The following is a 13,919-nucleotide window of genomic DNA, read 5'->3' as shown; positions in this document are numbered from 1 at the left end:
CCCTATTTCCCCGCTTTTTGTAGTCATGAACGAGGTGAGGAGTCCTAGCCTTCACTTGTTGCTCCTATGGCAATAAACCTTGTAACATATTTATGTCCTCTTTTAATATAAAACCGTTCGAGCTCTTGCCGTCTTTTCAAGAAAAATAAAATCACCTAACACCATCTAGGTCACCTAAGGCTTAATTAGATGTGTCCAGATATCCTACATTTTACATTGACTTTGTATGCCCTTCATGTGGAAAGTCAAAATGATATTGGTCTCTATCGTTAAATTTTAAATTTAACCACACGTCCAAAGTGCATACATTTGTGACAAAAAAAATACTTAGAAAATGAGATAGTATGGCAAGCTTGTCAGTTCTTGGAAATCAACATTATTCAGCGTTATCGTCTTAACAAATTAAATACTGATATATTTTATCTACTTCCTTTCAATTTGATAGTTTGCCTCTCAAGTGTGAGGTTTGTTTGTGTTCTTGGACAACTGTCCATCATATTTTTTGTTTTTAGATGAAATCATATTTTTTGTTGCCATGAAAACCTTAGGTGATTCCTCATCCTCCATGTAATCCAAAAGTTAAAGAGCCCTGGTTATATGGAATTTAAAGAGAGAGAGAGAGAGGGGATATCCCTATATGAAAGATGTTGAACTCTGAGAAAAAGGAGAAAAAACATACTGAAGATTGGGCTGGCTCATCACCAGGTTGTGTGGGATGGGTGGAATGACAGGCCGAATAAACCATACAAGGTAGGTGGGCCATTAAATGGCCCAGTGGGCTTGCTACAAGCTACGCTATGTTAACATGATCGTTTGTCAATATAAAGTTGAGATTTATTTAGGCCTCATCAGATTTTAATTTGGGGCTTGTTTGGAACGCGTACCCTATTATGTGGCGCTGAGAGAATCGGTGATGTTCTAAGAGTGAGTGAATTATGATACTTAAAAATCTAAATTAAATTGGCTTTCAAAACTTTACAAGATAAATATATCTTAGCTTCTATTTAAATGTATTTTATGTTGATCTAATGTGTCTACTCTACCGGTTAAGAGGACTGCAACCTACTTTAGCAAAGTAAATTGTAAGAACGTAAATATAGAAACGTAAATAAGGTAAAGAGATAAATTTGAGATAAGAGATTTTTATCTCGTGGTATCTATAGCATAAATATCACCTATAGTCTACGTTGGAGCTCTACCAAGAATATATTCTCGGTGGGCACCCGGTCATAACTCTTAAGCCATCAAGCCACCAAGGTAAGGTCTCACCACTAGCCTATCTTCTGGTCACTTGCCGATATGATCACTTCGGAGCTTGAGCCACCAAAGCAAGGGTCTCTATGTCCCTGTACACGTGTCTTGTTATCGCTCCACATCAAGTCGGGGGGTCAACAAGTTACCGTTGAGTCACAAAGACTCCAAGACGTCGACGTACCGCTCGGTATACAGTTGGATCACCCCTTGATTCACTCTTTAGGCAGCAATCACACAGCAACACTCTCTCTAAACCTATAAACACTAATCACTCACTAATCTTGTACTTAATTATCTTGAATGATCACTTTAAGCACTTTGATGGCTTAGATGTCTTCTCAAGTGACTATGGTCTTCTCTGGACTCTAGCAGCATGTCGTACCTTTAAATGACTGAGTGGAGGGGTATTTATAGCGTCAAACCCGTCAATTAGTCGTTGCCCCGATGGCTCAGAAAAACTGTGAACACCGGATAATCCGGTAACAACAGTAGTACTAATATCGGATCATACGGTAAGTACAACCTCAGAAACTAGCTGTTGTAACTCCACTCAAAGTCTCTGTGAACACCGGACTATCCGGCGTAACCGTCAAACCATCATTGGACTACCCAGTGAGTTATCTTGAGCTAACCGAGCCATTTCATTTTTCTCTGCATAAAATATTCTAGTGTGATCCTCTGGTGTACACACATATATCACCGGACCATCTGGTGAGTTGATCTTCAGTCTTCAACATTTGAATCCTTCTCTGCAAGAAATGCTCCAGCGCAATACTCCGGTGAGTACATCTCCAATCACTGAACCTTCCGGTGTGTTGATTTTCAACTGCATTCTTCTGGAAATGCTCTGGTGTGTACTGCTTCATTGAGCACGGGATCATCCAGTGAAGCTATCCTCATCCTCTGTCAGAAATGCTCTGTTGTGTTCTTCGGTTCATCACCGGACCTTCCAGTGAATATAACTTCCTTGAACTCCACTGACAGAAATACTCTGGTGTGCACTTAGACCTAACAATAGACTGTCCGGTGAGGCTAACAGCCTCTGGTCATAATGCTCTGGTGAGTGTAAACTCCTCTGCACCGGACCATCCGGTGAGTTAAATCTTCTTATGACTTTTCCAATTCAATCAAATTTAAGTTCGGTTGCGGTGGCTTCTTCATACATTGTATCAATTAGACCTATTAAAACATATACTTGACAAATATGTTAGTCACATTAAATATATTATCATTAATCACCAAAATCACAATCATAGCCTAATAATGTTATTTTTGCTACAATCTCCCCCTTTTTGGTAATTGATGACAACACAACCAAAGCAAGTGACAAATAATAAATAATACCAATTATAAAGGTCGTATATGTCTAATGTGATAAAATATGTTTTATGTATGTTATGCATGCTTTTGAGTCAATGTCGGGTCTTGTATAGGTAGAACCTATGTTGATGCATTACACCCTATCTTGAGTTATCGATGATCAATATCCTTGTAACCGGGGTTTAACTTGTTGTCTAAATTGAAGGTCAATCAAAATGCTTAGCCATGTATAGGTTCTTCGGTAGAAGTCGAGCGGTGGTTCAACCCCTTCTCGCGAGTTATAGGCCTAATTACTTTCGCAATGATAATAATGTTGGGTTTATAGTGTGGGTTGGATGAGTAGTGAGGATGAGGCGGGTTGTGGGCGGTGTTAGGGGTGTTTTCTCCTGCCCTGATGTGAAGTTCCTCGGGGTAGCTCGGGAGAGGAGCCCGGACACCGTATGACGCTTGTGTCATTTAAGCACTGATCATTATTGCAGTTGGCTCTAACACTTTCTGTACCAACCACATGTCGGTCTAATAGTATGACAAGACAATTTTCTTACGCCATGCCGACACATTCCTTGCATCCCTATGACGCGTAAGAGAAAAATATTAGGAGAAGCAAGGTTGCAGGGAGCCAGAGGTGTCCGGGACACGCTCACGGTAACCCCGATGCTACAGGGGCATGTGCAAGTGGGTGGTTCTGGGTATGAGAAAGATTGACATGAGTACCCCTTGTGTGGACCTGTGTGATCGCATGAGCCATATGGTCCTCAGGTCTTGTGGGTAAAGCTGTACCCCTGCAGGGTGTAAAAATATTTTGAAATGTCACGCTCTCGGTTATGAGCATGCTTTTTCCCATTTGCAGCAGCCGTAGAGTTACAAATATGGATTGAGGCGGTTGATAGGTTTAGATGGTTTTTTACATATATTATTACTATAGTTTCTTTTACATATATGTTCAGTTGAGATTTATGAGCTAGAATGCTACTTTGGTCTAACATAGATGCTCACACATGTTCATGTCAAATTTGCTTTCGCGTATGAATTTTTTTTAACCATGTGGTCGTATTCTTGCTAATATCCAAAGGAATAATCATTGGAGTCGGGTTATCTATAAGTACCCATTATGAATTAAGTTTTGCGAGTATCTTTGTACTCACGCTGCTCTTTCAGGTGCTACCGGTGGGGAGGGGTTGGTTTTTGGCTACTTCACACCCGCCAAGGGTGGTGGCAGGCATGAGTACGTAACTGCTCGGAGGTCGTGCTTTTATGATGGAGCCTAAGGGCATATGGTTTGTCGGAGGATGAACTCCTGTCGCAGGGATCCCGAGAGACCCCTTTTTAGAGATTCGGCCGGGGGGATGATCCTGAACGAGCTTGTCTGGGAAATAAATGGGAACAGAAATAAATGCAGTGGCTGGTGGTGGGAGATGATCGACCTAGTGCAAGAAAGATGGGTGCACCGGGGTTTAGACAGGTTCGGGCCGCACGGGGGCGTAACACCATACTCCTGTGTGAGTGTTATATCTCTCCTTGAAGGGAATTCTTCAAGGATGTATCTGGTTACAGGGGCGAGCTGTCTACAGAGAGCTTGAGGCTCTCGTGTTCTAGCTTGGCTTGAGCTTGTTTGTGATGTTCTTCGCCTTTTTATCTGGGCTTCGGGTGCTTCTTGAGGGTTGTCGGGGCTTTCTTGCCCTGTTCACCTTGTTTTCGGTCTGTCTTTATGTGTTCACCATCCTTTCCTTTTATAGGCACGCCGACCTCGACTTATCCAGAATGGGAAAGAGGGGGCGCGAATGCCAAGGCACCACGGAGAAAAGGCGTCATCATTCCGTTTTGGCTAAGTGACAGGGGCGGTGGAAAAATGCGGCGTGCATCCGACCACTCGCCACTGTGGATGTCCTCCGGCGCCATTAAGAGGGCCCACCGGGCAGCCACAGAGGTGCCCGGTGCGCCCACCCTGTCTTGTTCTTCTGCCAGGGCAGGGTGGCAGGCGGAGCGCTTCGATTTTGGTAACGTTATCCCGAGGCACCCGGGTGAAACCGGACGGGACCTGTGCATTTAATGGACCCACGCCCCCCTGCCAGAGCATGGCAGGATCTGACACTAGGGCGTGGGCAGCTGAGAATGTCAGGATATCAGGATGTCAGGCCGCGCGTGCCTATTAAATGCGGCATTGGGCCTTTGACTGGCTGACACCCCGACGATGGGACCCTTTGGGTCGTCGGACGATCTTGCGCAAACCTTCGGAGCACTCTCTCCCGAGCACTTGGGGGAGACCTTCGGGGAACCGAGTCCTCGGGGGCTGCCACGTGCAGCCCCGAGCACTCTCTCCCGAGCACTTGGGGGAGACCTTCGGGGAACCGAGTCCTCGGGGGCTGCCACGTGCAGCCCCGAGCACTCTCTCCAGAGCACTTGGCTGTTTGGATCATCGGGGGACTACAGTACTTGGGGGTAGGCGAGAACCCTTCCGAGCACTTCCTTCCCGGTACTTGGACTCTGCGGATTATCGGGGAACTGGGGTGCTCGGGAACCAGAGGCGGCGGCCCCGAGCACATTCTCCCGGGACTTAGCTTCTTCTTATCTTGCAGGGTGGACCTCGCGGGATGGTGACGCGTGGCGGATGGCCGGCCCGGTCTCGGGACTCAGGGACCCCTGGTTCCTGATACACCGACATGGTTCTATACTTATTTTGTTGTATAGCCTTTAGTCTTCTACTGCGTAGTTTTCTTTTATTAGTTAGGAGTTTAGTTGGTTTTTATCTCCTCCTAACTCACTTTTGTTGGAATTTTTAAGAAATTATGGATGTTTAAGAACTTATAATATAAGTTTAATTACTCGCTCTTTATTAAGCTATGTTGTGATGTTAAATGTTGAAAATATATGTATTCCAATTTTGGGTACAAAATACGTGCCAGAACTACCGAAATGTTAGTCCAGATATCATTATGGACGTGACTAAGTAAATGATTATCCTAATGACTAATTGAAATATTGTTTGGACAGTTACTTACAGCGTGTATCAGAATTTGGTTTAATGAAGTAGCCTAAAAATCCTTCGGATATAGGTTAGCAAGTGTGTCAAACCCACTAAGCAACCCACTAAAACTCCTTCTTGCTAATATATATAAACTTGTTATACTATGCCTCTAAGTGTAATGCACCCTTTATTGCTGCAAATAAATTGTTTGTGTTTGCATTGTGTTAATTCTTACTTCAAAGTCAGATGTTAATCATGTTGCATTGATGCATCCCGATAGCAGCAAATATCGAGGGCTCAACCATTACAAGATAGGGGCCTAGTGTCGAGACCGGTTGAAGAAACAAACCAATCTCATATATGTGCAGAGCCCATAAATCAATCCCAACAAATAGTGGCTTCATTGATGATAATCATTATAATATCCCTACTTAATCGAATTAACCGTCTTACAAAAGTGATCTTCAAGGATCGAAGAATCAAATAAACTATGCAGCAAATCCTAAGCGTAGTCTTCATATTCACTGATAACTCTACAGGGAAAAGTTGATGTAGAACACCTCACTAGAATACATCCTTCATGAAGTCTTCCAATTCTTGCCCAACTGTGTGTTTGGTGATAGCAGGTGTGAGCACATGTCGTACTCAGCAAGTTGTGAAAGAATAGTATGCATATGAAGGCTTTAACAAGAATATGGTTAAATGAGTCTTTTGCATAAAACATCATTTAAGTAAAATAATTTGAAAAGCGATATTATTTAAGTGAATAACAAGAGAAAATACCCTAAAATTATACATTTATCTTAAGCTAGCCATTTTCATATTTTTCACACATGCTTCTTCTAGCTTCGACACATTTGTGACTAACCTTTTCGTAACTCAAATAAATATGTTAGTCCATAAATTTCTTATTGTCATTAATTACCAAAACACGAATTAGGGGTCTAGATACTTCAATACTGCACACTACCGAGGTGTGTGGCCAGGAGATCACTATAAAGCCTTTACAATGCCCCTCTCAGCACATGTCTACCCGCTAAGGTTTCACTGTCGCGTGATTCTACCTCAACAACGGAAGCCCCCTCTTGCGCCTTTCAAATCCTAAGACATCGTCCATTCACTGCTCTTCTGTCTAGTGTATACTATGCTGAGAGTAAGCAAATTACTTGGCTAAGTTCGTCCAATACCAGGCTTGTGATTGTACTGTAAACACAGAAAGGTCACCCCACGAACCAGTCCTTAGATTTGAGCAAGACTACAACTTTCCCAACCATACATCTTATCATACCACATGCTCAAATCCCTATATCATGTTGCTACAAAAATTATTTTATCATTATTTCATATGACCATTATCAAGTTCGTAGAACAATTATCATGATTACTATCCCAAAACAAGACTAAGCATCATCTACGCTTCCATAACCTAAAACCATACTAAGGCAAGAATGATAAGGGAAAACTAGGGTAACGCCTAAAACATGGGATTCCTAACATACCATTAGCATGCATGTTTGTAAAATAAAATATTTGTAAAACTAAGATAAATATAATCACGAACACAACTTGTCTTCACTCGACTTAGTTGGGTCTTCAGCGAAGTCCTGGTCTTGAAGTCCTTCTAGCTCATTCAGAACGTTGGCGTCTATTCACGAAAATAAGCGAAAAAATAACACATAAACACCAAGATTCAAAAAGAACCAAATATCACACAACAAACATCATCACATATAAGATCGCGCTTTTCCGGATAATTCGGCGAAAGAACGAGTCAAAAAGGAGCTACGGTTAACAAGTTACGATTTTCTAAAGATCAAAACAGTACTAAAAAGATTAACTATAGATGAAATTATGTTGCTAAGAAGTTTCTAGAATTTTCCAAAATCATCTATGATTTTCTAGGATTTTTTTCTAGAATTTATTAGCATTTACTTTAACTATCTACTATATAAAAAATTAAATATAACTAAAGACATTATAAAAACATTATCAAAAATTAATTTCCTAATTATTATTATTATTTCAATTATTTTATATTGTAAAACTATTTATTGTGCAATATATACTAATTATGATGTCATCATAGCAATAAAAGGAATAAAAGAAAAAGAAAAGCATATTGGGCAAGCTGACTGGACGGTTTGGCTGAGGTGGCTTGACACATTAGCAGATTTGTTGGCGTGGCAGGATGACATGGCTTGCTAACTTGGCTGAGAGCATTGATTGGATTACATATGGACACGTGGTGAATTCTGATTGGTTGACGAAAGGGTATGGGTTAGATCTAATCGTGGTCGTTGAACTCGGATCAGACGGTGAAGGTCAGATGGCCAGAGCGAGAGTGACCGGTGGTAGAGGGAGCTCGAGCGCGGTGGCGATCTCGTCGGAGCGTCGTTGGAACGGCGCTCCGCTAGAATATGGTCGACGGCAAGCGACGCAAAAGCATCAGGAGAGGATGAGCATCTCACCTCGGGCAACCGAGTGGTCGGGGAAGTGGCAAGGCGGCCTAGCGACGGTGTACCGCAGCGTGCGACCTTCGGGTCTTGTTGGCAACGGTGCTCCGGTAGCCGGGAAGCAAGGGCGAGGGTAGAGGAAGCAATCCGGGGTCTTGGCAGCGCTCTAGGATGCTTCAGAGATGGCAAAGCGGCATGGAGGCGATGAGCTCAGCGAGATTGGCCAAGGAGCATCAATGGTGGCTTGTCAATGAAGCTAGGGTGCTATAGAACTGCCCTCGCCTCGACGAGTTAGGGAAAAAGTTTGGGATGATCTGGGAATGGTGTAGGGACTACTATATATATGCGGAGAGGGTTAGAGAGGTCGGGGCAAGCTCGGGTAGAGTTTAGGGCAGCGGCGGCCAAATCCGAGTCAATCTCCTCATTTAAACCCATTTTGTTGTATATAAAGCCGACAATAGGTCACGGGGCTCTCATGGACTCGATTCGAGGAGCTTCTAGATGGTCTATCATCCAGACGAGGTGCGGATTAGCGTGGCTGGCTCGGTCTTGTGAAGGAAGCGGACTCCGGCGTGAGGTGGAAGATGGGCATGACAGGCGAGGCCGACTGGTCAGTGGCTCGGAGTGGAGGCAGATCAACGCGGTGTGCTTTCGACAAGAAGAAGCGACAGGCGAGGGCCGCTAGGCTGAGGCGCGCGCCAAGCAACCCAGGAGAGGGAAGCGCTAGGCTGGCTCTAGCCCAGGTGGGGAGAGAGCAGAGAGAGCCAGTTGGCCCGGCTTGGTCCAGGCCGAGGGAAGGAGAGGGAAGAGAGAGAGGTGGCGGGCTAGGCTAATTTGGTCAAGTGGGCCGAGAGAGAAGAGAGAAAAAGAGAGGAAGATAGATGTTCTTCGACCTTTTCACAAAAGAGCTTTCTATTTTCCTCTCATGTATATACACGTGTATATTTATACATACAACGTATATACCACATATATAAGCTTATATTGGCTCACAAAAACAAACAATCAAGCAATCAAATATATACACATATATACATTTATATATCTATAAATATTCTTTTGTAGGAAAATAGTCCTAAGTGTATATATGTATTTATACACATAACACACATACTCACATATATGTGTATATGCATAAAGGCACACATACACACTTAGGAATTTAATTTAGTTTTTGTAAGACTCTTTTATTTTCTTTGAAAAATGTTTTTAATTTTCTTGGTTTTGAAAATTTGGGTTGTTAAACCTGGTATTTTCCATACGGTGATGATGTGGAAAGTGAATATGTTAGCAATAACATATGAACATCCACTATACGATGGTAGTTATGGTCGTCTACGCATGTAGCGATTACATGGGGTGTCTCGTAAGGTGATGGCATGGGAAGTGAATACATGGGCAACCATGTATGAAACGTCGCTTGTGCAGCGAGTTGCACAAGCACTGTTCGCGCAAATACTTATTATTTTTTGTGTGAAGGGTGATATATGTGATTGTGATGTTTGTGGAGAGTGATACACTCAAAAAAGAAATGTGTAGATAAGGATCGAGCATACTTTCACGTTCTATCGTTTATGTTGCACTATGCCTTTGAACATGCATTTCCCTTGATATCTAATGCCTTAATGTGCATCACTTGCGAATGATATCTGACTAATGTTGTTTTGTGATGTCAGACTTTGACTTTTACCTCTTTTCATCTTATCGTCACAATAGTATGAGTACTCGCGGTAGTGATCTTCTTGAGGGTTCGAATGAGAATAACCCTATGCCGCCTTCACTGCCGAGCATGGCGGAAGTACTAATGCAGATTGAGCAAAAACGACAAGCACAAACAGCTCTCCTCAAGGCCCTCGTGCGCAACTCGGTCCCTCATGGAGGAGGTGGGGCCAGGCATCGAGACGATTTTGCTGATTTTCTTCGGACTCAGCCTCCCACGTTCACGCGTGCTGAGGACCCGCTCAATGTGGATCATTGACTTTGCACTATCGAGCAAAAGCTCGCTCTCATTCAGTGCGAGGACCACAAGAAGGCCCTCTTCATCACCCATCAACTCCAAGATGCGGTCGATGCATGGTGGACCAACTACTTCGCCATGCATGCCACCAATCACTGCATCATTTGGGTGGAGTTCCGCTAAGCCTTTTGTGACTTCCATATTCCCAAGGGGCTAATGGAGATCAAAAGACGGGAGTTCCTGGACCTCAAACATGGAGGCAAACATACAATGGAGTACGTGCGGATGTTCAACTACCTTGCACAATATGCGTCGGATGAGGTCAACACTGACGAGAAGAAGCAATATTGGTTTGTGAATGGCCTCTCCGCCAAGATGCAAGATCGGTTGTCGGCGCATGAGTTCGCCGACTTCAACAAGTTGGTGAGCACCTCCCTCATGGTTGAGTTCAAGATGAAGAATCACCATGAGGAGAAGAAACGCAAGAGAGCTTTGTTACCTTCCGTGGGTAGGAGAGAAAAGCCTATTCACCCCCCCCCCTCTAGGAGAGAAAAGCCTATTCACCCCCCTTTGAAAATTAAAACTAAAAACATCGGATTAAATTACCGGATACTCTGGTGAAGTCCGGATACTCCGGTATGGTCCGGAGTATCCGGTCTAGTCCGGAGTCTCCGGCCTGACAGGAATTTTCAGAATAAATTTGAACTAAAGACCATAGCTAGATTCTAAGAGTTGCACTAGGACAAGTAGATATTACAAAGCTAGAATAACACTTAAAACTAGCAAGATTGACACTATAGCAATTTAAATGACAAATTACCAAATGCACACGATAAAGTATGTTACGCAAATAAGAACACGAGAATATATCCCGGAGTTCGGCCACCTCACAAAGAAGTGCCTACGTCTCCGTTGAGGAGCTCACAAAGAGCCGGGTCTTCTCCAACCCTATCCTCTTCTAGCGACCACAAAGATCAAGCTAGAAATTCTTACTCAATATGAAGTTGCTTACAAACTTCCCGAGGCACACCACAATTTTTGGGTGCTCTTCGGGCGACTCCTTTTCTTCTAGAAGCCCAAAGCTTCAAAAGAGATGATCGCAGTAGATGCTCGATGAAGAAATCAATGCCCAAGTGGCTTTAACCCTCTCCAAACACACACTCTCAAATTTGTGCAAATTTTGCTCTAGAGATGATTGGAGGGGCTTTGAATGCTCTTAAAGTGCTCAAGAGGTCTCAAGAAAACCAGCCACAGCAAGCACTAAATGCTATGGAGAGAGGAGGCATTTATAGCCCTCTCTCACAGACTAGCCGTTACTGTTTTTGTCAGAGCTTACCGGAGTATCCGGTGTACACCAGAGTCTCTGGTCCTAATTCCAAAAACGGCGTCAGAACGGTCACGAACGTGTCAGAACTAGCCGTTACAGTTCTGTTTAATTACCGGAGTCTCCGGTGAACACCGGAGTCTCCGGTCCTGACAGATTTTCCAAAACAGACTAAGTCCGGAGACTAGCCGGATCCTCCGGCATCTCCAGGTACCGGAGTATCCGGTGAACACCGGAGACTCCGGTCTTTATTTCTTTTTACCAAAAAGATTAAATGCTAACCGAGAGCCTCTGCCGAAGTCTACCTCGGAGACTCCGACTGCACACTAAATATTTTACCGGAGTATCCGGTGAACACCGGAGACTCCGGTCTTTTTCTTAAAAAAGATTAAACCGTAACCGAGACTCTCTGCCGGAGGCTCTCTTGGAGACTCCGGCTGAACGCTGAGTACCGGAGTATCCGGTGAACACCGGAGACTCCGGACTCTAAAGTTTTTTAGAAAGAGTTTCATGTCCGTGAGTGAATGTGTCTCTCAACTGGGTGGTTCTAAAGGATCTCTTGAGCATTGAGACACATTCAAGCAATTAAATCCATCCATCTAAGAAAAAATCTATCCTAGACTCAATTTCAAAAGTAAAATGAATGTAAGCCCTATCTTGTGCCCTTTGTTGATTCTTCAATTGTTTCGGTGGGCGTCAAACGTCATTTACCTTCACAGCTAATGCTTATACCTGTTCAATACTCGCAAAGCATGTTAGTTCTTTAATCGTTTTGTCATTAATAAGCCAAAACCCACTTAGGGGGCCTAGATGCACTTTCAAGGAGTCCTCAACGTACACGTACGGGGAGCCAACCTCCTCCATCTCACGTGGTGACTTCGGCTGCCCCACAGTCAATGTGGGTGGTGTGATGTCCATCTTTTTCCTCTTCGCAAGGACTGCCTCCACGACTCGCATGATCTCAGGCAAGTGTGACAGGTGGCCCCAGTGACCCTTGCTATAATTGTGGACGTGTTGGACATTTCGCACGGGAATGCCCCTTCCCGAAGCCTGGAGCCGCGGTGACTGCTCCAAGGCCACCACTACCCGCGCAGTTCTCTCATCAAGTCTTGAAGGCTACGCAAGTTCCTAAGTGTGGCCGAGTAAACCATGTGACTGTCGAGGAAGCTCGAGAGGGTAGTAGCATGCTCGTTGGTACGCTATTCGTGAATTCTAACCCCGCAGTTGTTTTTTTTTATTCTGGTGCATCTTATTCATTTGTCAAGGAGAGTTATGTCTTAATTCACAATATAGTCACCAAGACTCTACCTTCATCTTGTTCCTAAGGTTAAGGTTGTCATTGAAGGATTTCTCGGTGAATATGATCTTGCTTGATATTAGAGGGGTTGACATCATCCTAGGAATGAATTGGTTGACCCAATAAGGTGCTCATATTGATTATGCAAAGAGAATTATTTCTCTCAAAATTTTGAGCGGTGTTCGAATTTCCCTCCATCTTGGAGTGGGTGGTTCCCACTTATATGCCCTGAAGGTTGTCACCACTACGGACCTCCTACGTATTCCCGTCGTGTGCGAGTTCTCTGACGTCTTTCCAGACGAGTTGCCAGGAATGCCGCCCAACCAAGAAGTGGAGTTCTCTTTTTAGTTATTGCCTGGCATCGCTCCGATCTCGAAGAGGTCATATCGAATGCCTCTAAATGAGTTAGCAGAATTGAAGAAACATATTTAGGAGTTGCTCTCGAAGGGCTTCATTCGTCTGAGCTCCTCACCTTGGAGATGCCCGATACTCTTTGTGAAGAAGGATGGTATCTTGCGAATGTATGTTGATTATCGTCTGCTCAATGCTGCCACGATCAAGAACAAATATCTACTCCCTCGGATTGATATTTTGTTCGATCAATTGACTGGTGCTCGGGTTTTCTCTAAGATTGACTTGAGGTTGGGCTATCACCAGATAATGATTCGACCGGAGGATATTCCAAAGACGGCATTCTCCACCCGTTATGGGCTTTATGAGTTTACCATCATGTCTTTCAGCCTGACAAATGCACTAACATTCTTTATGTATCTGATGAGCACGATCTTCATGGAGGAACTCGACAAGTTCATTGTGGTTTTCATCGATAATATCCTCATCTACTCCAAGACCGAAGAAGGACATTCTGAGCACCTCCGAGTTGTTCTTGGCCGCTTTCAAAATCACAAACTCTACACCAAGTTTAGCAAGTGTGAGTTTTGTCTCAAAGAGGTCACCTTTCTAGGTCATGTCTTGTCAGGGAACCGAGTTGCGATTGATCCGAACAAGGTGCAGGATGTGCTCAATTGGGTGCAGCCCAAAAGTGTCACCGAGAGTTTTCTCATACTTGTAGGTTATTACCGCCGGTTCATCGAGAACTTTTCCAAAATTGCTAAGTCTATGACCGAATTGTTGAAGAAGAATGTCAAGTTCGAATGGTCCGAGGAGTGTGAAGCGCCTTTCTAGACTTTGAAGTCTCGTCTCATCATAGCGCCAGTTCTAGCACAACTGGATGTTCACAAGAGCTTCGATGTCTATTGTGATACCTCTCGCTTTGGACTCGGTTGTGTTCTCATGCAAGGACACATGGTTGCTTACGCCTCACACCAAATGAAATGTCATGAAGAAAA

This window comes from Phragmites australis, chromosome 6 (assembly GCF_958298935.1).
Source record: "Phragmites australis chromosome 6, lpPhrAust1.1, whole genome shotgun sequence".
NCBI classification, from domain to species: Eukaryota; Viridiplantae; Streptophyta; class Magnoliopsida; order Poales; family Poaceae; genus Phragmites; species Phragmites australis.
Note: the sequence above shows the minus strand (reverse complement) of the source record.